This window comes from Wolffia australiana, chromosome 8 (assembly GCF_029677425.1).
Source record: "Wolffia australiana isolate 7733 chromosome 8, ASM2967742v1".
In the NCBI taxonomy this organism is placed as follows: domain Eukaryota; kingdom Viridiplantae; phylum Streptophyta; class Magnoliopsida; order Alismatales; family Araceae; genus Wolffia; species Wolffia australiana.
The window spans coordinates 2,234,746-2,242,553 of NC_135842.1; the positions used below are offsets into that span (position 1 = coordinate 2,234,746).

The 7,808-nt window shown below is 41.4% G+C and overlaps 1 pseudogene; it reads left to right on the top strand.

Moving 5' to 3' along the window:
• The first annotated feature begins 228 nt into the window (after positions 1-228).
• LOC144706542 (expansin-A10-like) lies at positions 229-1,930 on the top strand (annotated as a pseudogene).
• Positions 1,931-7,808: the final 5,878 nt, after the last annotated feature.

Sequence of the window (7,808 nt, forward strand, 5' to 3'; positions counted from 1 at the left end):
AGGGAGAGATGGTGAGAGGGAGTGAGGAGAGAGAGAGAAAACCGCTTCAACGCTGGCTCCGGCGGCGGTCCACATCAGCAACAAGCCAGCCCATGTTCCTGGTGGGCCCAACCAAGAAAGACAATCTTATGATCTCCCAACTAGAGAAAACCGCTAAAGTATTTGCATAGGACCCACCGCCCAGGCTCCCTTCTCCCTTTATAAAACCAACCGACCTCCCCTCCACAGCCCATCATCAACTTCTCTCTTCAGCTCTTTATCTCTCTACAGCTCTTTATCTCTCTACAGCTCTTCTTCTCTCTACAGCTCTTCTTCTCTCTTACAGCTCTACATCTCGCTCTCTAACTCAGGAAAGAAGAAGGCAGAAACAAGCCAGGTTTTCTCTCTACACATCCAGCCATGGCACCAGCGGCGGGCTTCGTACTCGGCGTTCTCCTCTTCGCGACGGTTCTCCGGTCGAGCGCCGCCCAGGGCGGCTGGCAGAACGCCCACGCCACCTTCTACGGCGGCGGCGACGCCTCCGGCACAATGGGTACGTATTTCCTCTCCTTGGAGATAGATAACGAGATGCGCATGAGAAGAGAGATGGACAGATCGCCAGTTTCTGTGAGGATCGATCCTTTCTCTCTCTCAGCTTCGGTTGCCAGAGACAGATAGGCAAGTAAATAACGAGATGATAAAAATTGGGTAGCTAGATGGAGAGACATCGGTACCCAATAAACATAACGAGGAGTGACTGAGTGGCAGAGAGGAAGAGAGATAGATGGACGGAGAGAAAAACAAAGAGAAGAGATGAATCTCCCGCATCGCTTCTCTAGAAAATCATGACCCAAAAAGAGTTCTCGAGTTTTAGAGTTCTAGAAAAGTAAATAAATGTAGAGAACTGTAACGAGAGATAGCAGGCTGTACAGAGTTGTAAAAAGAGATAGAGGAGAGCAATGGAGGGACGTAGAGAAATATAAAGGGAGAGAGTACTAGAGACTGATATATGTAGAGAGTTGTAGAGGGAGAGATAGGTGCAGAGATTTGTAAAGAGAGAGTGAGGGTGTAAAGACAGAGATAGACACAGAGGAAGAAAACTGAACTAAAAATTGGATAATGATGCAGGTGGGGCATGCGGATACGGAAACCTATACAGCCAGGGTTATGGGACGAACACGGCGGCGCTAAGCACGGCGCTGTTCAACAACAGGCTGAGCTGCGGATCCTGCTACACGATCAAGTGCGCCGGCGACCCAAAATGGTGCTTACCCGGAACCATCACCGTCACGGCCACCAACTTCTGCCCGCCCAACCCTTCCATCCCCAGCGACAACGGCGGCTGGTGCAACCCCGCGCGAGCACTTCGACTTAGCCCAGCCCGCCTTCCTCAAAATCGCCCAGTACCGCGCCGGCATCGTCCCCGTCGCCTACCAGCGCGTCCCCTGCGTGAAGTCCGGCGGAATCCGCTTCACCGTCAACGACCACAGCTTCTTCAACCTCGTTCTCGTCACCAACGTCGGAGGCGCTGGCGACGTCGTCGCCGTTGCCTTGAAGACTCCCACCTCCGACTGGCAGGCCCTCTCGCAACTGGGGCCAGAACTGGCAAAGCAACGCCAACCTCGGTAGCCAGAGCCTCTCCTTCAAGGTCACCACCAGCGACGGAAGGACGGTCGTCAGCTACGACGTCGCCCCTCGCGGCTGGTCCTTTGGCCAGACCTTCGAGGGCAACCAGTTCTAGCCGGTTCGGGCTGCGGCGCCACGTCTGGAGCCCGCCTGCATACACTTTAAACTGTTTTACCGATTTGTATTATTCATGGAATGGGTGCCCTCGGCTGGCCCTGCCGCCATTGGCAGGGCCCAAGCTGAAGGGGTGATCTTTAGTGGTAGAAGAAAGTGAAAGAAAAGAAATTGCGTCAGCAGAAAACATCGTATCTATTGAATAAACAAATGTCCTTCCAAATTTAAATGCCCTTCCAAATTTAAATGCCCTTCTATCGACAATTCAAAGTATGCAGAAGACCAAGGAAACCTAGTGGAAAACATATAATTAGACATAGAATGGAAAAAACCCTCAAAACCTAAACGGCCTACTCTCATGTAATTTACGTGTTTAATATCACTCAAATAAAAATAAATCATGGTTGTGAAGGGTTTAAATAATCTATTACACCCCTAGGACGAAGTGTAATTTTGTTTTTTGTATTTGATGGCATTTTATTAATTTTTTTCTGACATTAATTTTATAATTTTAAATGCTAAAAAACAGAAATTACCTGCTCCGGCGATCACTGGGGGCGACTGCGGCGGTGGCGTTGGTAGAGTGGCGGCAGAGCAGAGACGCGGCGGTGGTGAAGCGACGTTGGAGCATCAACACAACGGTGGCAGAGCGGTGGTGGGATTATATATTCTTTTAATCAATGAATATAATTTTATTGTTTTTTTCGGTTTTTATATGGCGGGTTCGACCTTGTTCGATCCAGTTTCGGACCAGTTCAAACTGGTTGACCTCTTTTGGACTTACCAAAAATCAAGTAAGTGCTCACTGTTGATACCTCCGTGCCCGGTGGGTGCAGCTGTGGCGAGCAGCGTGACCGGCGGGCAAGTGTGCTCGCTAAGCGCCAGCGCTGCCGCGTGCAGTGCACACCAATGGACAAGGACAGCGAAGATAGAAATAATTTGAGTTTGAAAGGTTCAAAAGTGAAAATTTTAATGAAAAGTTTCTAGGGACGAAGTGGAGAGATCAGCAGAGTCTAGAGAGCAATAGATATGGATTTAGAGAGAAAAGAAACGGTTTTAGGAGAGAAAAGGTCCAAATGAGGAGATAGAGAGATAAAATGAAGAAGAGGGTAGAAGGAGTTTGAGATGGAATTTGAAAGTGCAAATGAAGGAGATTTTTCTATGAAATTGGGGAGGATGAACTTGGCCTATGGATGAAGTCTAGGTACAGAAAGGGTGGATTCTAGAGAGAGAAAGTATGGAAAAATGAGTGTTTAGAGTGAGAAAGTGTTGTTTTAAAGGGACGATGGATAGATAATCATGGGAAAATGTAGACCTAAGTTCTTAAAAACCTCAGTGGAAGTTTACTGAGCCCTCAATGCTTCCTCTCAAGTCTGAGTCCTTAGATTTTTCCAGGATAAGGTATTTCTCAATGCATTCAATAGATGTGGCTAAGAGAAAACTTCAATAACCTTACATTAAGCATGTAGAACAACCTGGATTCTGAAATATGCCTTATCTTGCTAGCCAGCCACTTGCTAGAGCACCTCCAGAACGAGGGGAAATGAAGGAGAAAACAGCATATTTATACATTGGAACAAATACTAAAATACCACTTTGGGCATGTTCTATGCTCTTTTCTTGCCCTTTTGCCTCTTTTTATCCATTGATTTAGAGCTTCCGTAGTAATCTTTAGCTTCTTTCTTTGTAAGTCTTTGAAGCCCAATGGGCATGCCAGGTTGTGGCCCGTTTCCTCAGACCTCTCTTTTGTAGGCCCACAGCACCTTTTGCACCTTTCTTGCCCCTATTGAGAATTACTCAACTCTCAAAAAATTTCCAACTCTTTAAGAATTACCATCTTCTCATTCATACAAATTCTGCACATGTGAAACTATAGAATACGCATCAGCAATACAATTTATTGACTTCAAAGAAGTCAAGGAGTTTAGTAAAAAATAACCATAATGTGCAAAAATTAGAATTTACAGCTATTGCACAAATATTTAGTTCATTCAAGTGATAAAATGATAAGTTAATAATACCAAAAATCCTAAACGTATGGAAATATACACGGGTTTATCATGTTATTAGCATGCAAGAGCGGTGACATCTCGATATAATTTTTTAAATATCTTATGCAGCGCACATATATTATACCGTTATAATCCTTTCAAATAACCCTTGTGAGACTAATCGTAATCCTTTTTCCTAGAACATGTAGTGCGATCTGGACATTCCGTCTAGATCGTATGGTGAGAAAGGCCACCCGCTATTTCTCCCTCATCCAATTACTTTTTCTGTGCAATATGGCTGCCTAAGGACGCTTTGAGTCAGATTGTACAGCAGAGGATCACCCACCCAACATTTTCACCCTACTCATTTTTGATTGCCCATATGGCTCAATTTGGGCAGTTCTGTCCATATTGAATTGCTGAGAGAATATTGACATAGGATATATGTGCATAGTGAGATCCATAGGCACATGTCCATGCTCCCAGTAGCCTTGGAGTATGGAGTTTGGCGGGCTGTTATCCCCTCTAAAACTTGTCATTGATTTCTTAAAGAGATCATATCTGTGCTTGCCAAACCTTTTGGTGTAATAATTAGACCTTAATCACCTTTGCTCTCTCTATATTTCTACCTCGACTTGTCCTCAATTTACTCGTAATTATCAGATCTTAGACTTGTTGCAAAGCTAGTCCAGTTTCTTCCTAAATACATGATTCATATATCTCAGCCAACCTCATTTATTCATCTAATTTTCTGAATTACCTCAGAATGTTTGACATTGTTATGCCCCATTCCTTGTGGATTCGAACTCCACACGCCACTACACTTTGTTTTTAAGCATAAGTTCAGAGCGTTCTACTTGATTTTACTCACGTGTAATTTTGTGTTTTCAATTAACATAAAAGACGCTTGCCACTACACTTTATGCTATTTAAACTGTGCTTCTAGCTTTGTTTTTAAGTTTTTCAGCCCTTGAGTCAGAGCGTTTGGTGTGCTTGTGGGGTGCTTCTGATTGATGGTCCGACAACAATAATAGACACATGTGATAAAGTGATTTTTAGTACTAAAAATATACACATTTTAGAATTACTTTATTATTTTTATATCTATTTTTCTATAAATTTCCTTCCATATATTTGTTCTTAAAAATCTTCAACATGACCATTTGTTCTCCCTAAAATCCTAAATAGTGCTTTAAGACTAGAGTTTATCTCATGTCGAAAAATGTTTTGGAATTATTAGTCCAGTAAACTTTAAGTGAAAAACAAGAAGAACAAAAAAAAAGTATTCTAGCGGCTAGTTGAATTAAGAAACACGCCAGTAGTCCAGCGAGTCACCAGCCAGCGAGTTCATGACACTGACTTTAGCCAGTAGCCATCGAGCACGGCCACACAAGGAGCCCACTGAAAACACCCTAAATTTGGTGTTTAATTCAATTTATTAGCATAAGTTTCTTCATCTAAAGAGTTTAAAATAGACTTGTTATCATATATTTACATGTTAATTATTATTCCAAGTGAATTCTGATTTTATTCTAATTTCATGTTTATTTAAGAATTTTATGGAACTTATTTAAGCTTGGAATAACTCTGCTTAAATGGAAATGCAGGTTTAAAAAATAATTTTAATGTCAATTGACGTTGGATGAATTACTGAACATTCTAGATTTTTTCAGAATTTTATTGAATTTGTGTGGAATTGTTTCGAGGAAGAAATGAATTTTTAAGTAGAAAAGGATATAATCATAAGCAATTTGGGAGTTTAAAGTAATTTCTAAAGTGAGAGGGACTCTTTTTAAATTGTGGTTACAAATTCGCGCTTAAAAAAGCTACTTTCATGCGGTTGAATAAAAATAATTGGGGTCTTGTCGAATTAATCTCAATTTTTCTATGGTTTTCTGAGGGAAATATGGAGGAGAGAGAAACATATGGTGATAATCTCAAACTTAGGGGTGTTAATTCATCGTTGGTAATTGAGATTATTCAATAAAAGTTATATTTAATGGTGCTTACTTAAGAATATTTAGTTAGTGATGAGTATGGACCGTGTCCCCATGGAACACTGATTAAGGAATTAAGTTCTTATTATAGCGATGATCCATGGGAAAAGAGATGAAAAGGAAAGTAGAGTATGTGAGCAAGGGATCTCGAGTAAAAGGATATAAGTTATATGCTCATTTCTTTAGTAAAGAAAAGAGTAAGCGAACATGAATTATGCGACGGCATGGGCATGAGTTAGGTAATCTGGAGGACACGATGGTGGGCGAGTGTGTGAAGGATGGTAGTGAAATAAAGTAAAATGGACAGGATAGGGAGGCGAGGTGCGAGGATACAAGAAAGTAAAATGTAAGTGAAAAGAATACGATAAAGCCTAATTACGCTAACTATGATATCGGGAAAATAAACAACGTAAGGCGAAGACGCTTACCTTAGATCCTTACGTTTTTCCAGGATCAGGGCAATTTATGAGGGCTAGTAAGCTCACCCTCTTCTCCAATGCTTCTGCCCACACACCCAGGACACCAAGAACACACTTGATGGATCTCAAAACTCACTATCTTTCAATCAGCCCACACAGGTAGAAAGCAAGTTCAAGATGAATTTTACAGTGATCCAGGCCTCTATTTATACATCACGAGATATGGATGAAAGGAGGAGAAGAAGACGAAGCAGGGCTGAACATTTCAGCTCAATCTGAGTTGTAGATCAAACGTTATGGCTGTTTGAAGCAGGGCTGAACATTTCAGCCAATCCTAGGCCTTGATTCTTTCTTTCTCCTCCCCAGCTTCCTCATCGTGCACTTCCGTTAAGAAGTCAAAGCGCTTGAAATTCTGTGCATTTTGTATTCCGTGAATGCGCTTTTTGGAGTCCAATGTACCTAAAAATGATAAACAGAAAGAGTGAAATAATAAATAAAAAGAAAGAAAGACTCTTTCTCGAGGATGACCTGGCGGCACGTCAGTGCGCGCCAAAAACCCTCTTTCTCATTTTTCTTTCTTTTGTTTTAAAATAAGTGGACACGAGCGCACCACATCGCTTCGTGCCATTTCAAAGAAAAAGAAATAAAAAGTATGTTTTGTCCTTTGTGCCTTGGTCCACATGTCATCTAATGCAAAAAATGTGTGGTCCCAAAAAAACCTGTCAGTCATAAGTGCAATCATCGGTTCGCAAATTGCGAAGCAATGATTGGCTGGGTAATGATTGGCTGATGCCTATCGTTAACTTAGCTAATGAGTGGCTGGCCCCAATCTTCTGCAAGGACTAGGATTTGTCGCCTTCTGAAAGTTCTAGAAAAATCATATTCTGTCTCAAAATTATATTCTTTGAAAATCGCTAAAGAAAATTTCCACGAAAGACACAAAAATGTAGAAAAGTCAGGAATTCATTCTAAAAATAGATGAAATCATTTTTAGCTTGATTACACGCAAATATGAGTGATCAATGCAAATAGACATCTAAATATAATCATATTAGCATACTTAATATGAAAGTTATTAGAGGGCCTATCTCCTATTATTGTTTGGTGGCGTCAGTTTTTAGTGGGCCCACGATAAAATCTCGATGGTTCAAAAAGAATCCGCGACTTAAATGCAATCGGTAGAGGCATCTTTGAGGCGCTAAGTGCACCGCCCGTGGTCTGCATACAAAGATGCACGCACATGAGATGACGTTGCAACACCAGATAGGTTGCCTCCGATAAAAGCGCACAGGTAAGTGCAAATTGATACGTATTTTATTTATTTTTTATTTCCTCGGGGCACACGGCGCAGCGAGACAGAACCGGCCAAAATGCAGTTAAAATTTTCCAGCCCATCAGAAGCGACACAACATTGCGTGTAATTCAAAATTTAATTAAAAATGATATATTGATCCAATGGCTAAGATAGGTCAATATTTATTTATTAATTGCTCTTAATCCTGGAGTAGTTTTGAGTTCACAATTTATGGGTTTGCTCATATTGGCCTCTTCTCTCTATCTCTATGTTTGGATCATTCAGATCAAGGCTAGATCGAGCGAAAGAATCATTACTTGTTGGGAGTAAACGGCAGTGTTTACCATTTAACCTAAATACAAAGATAGAAATTCAAATGGATGAGGTC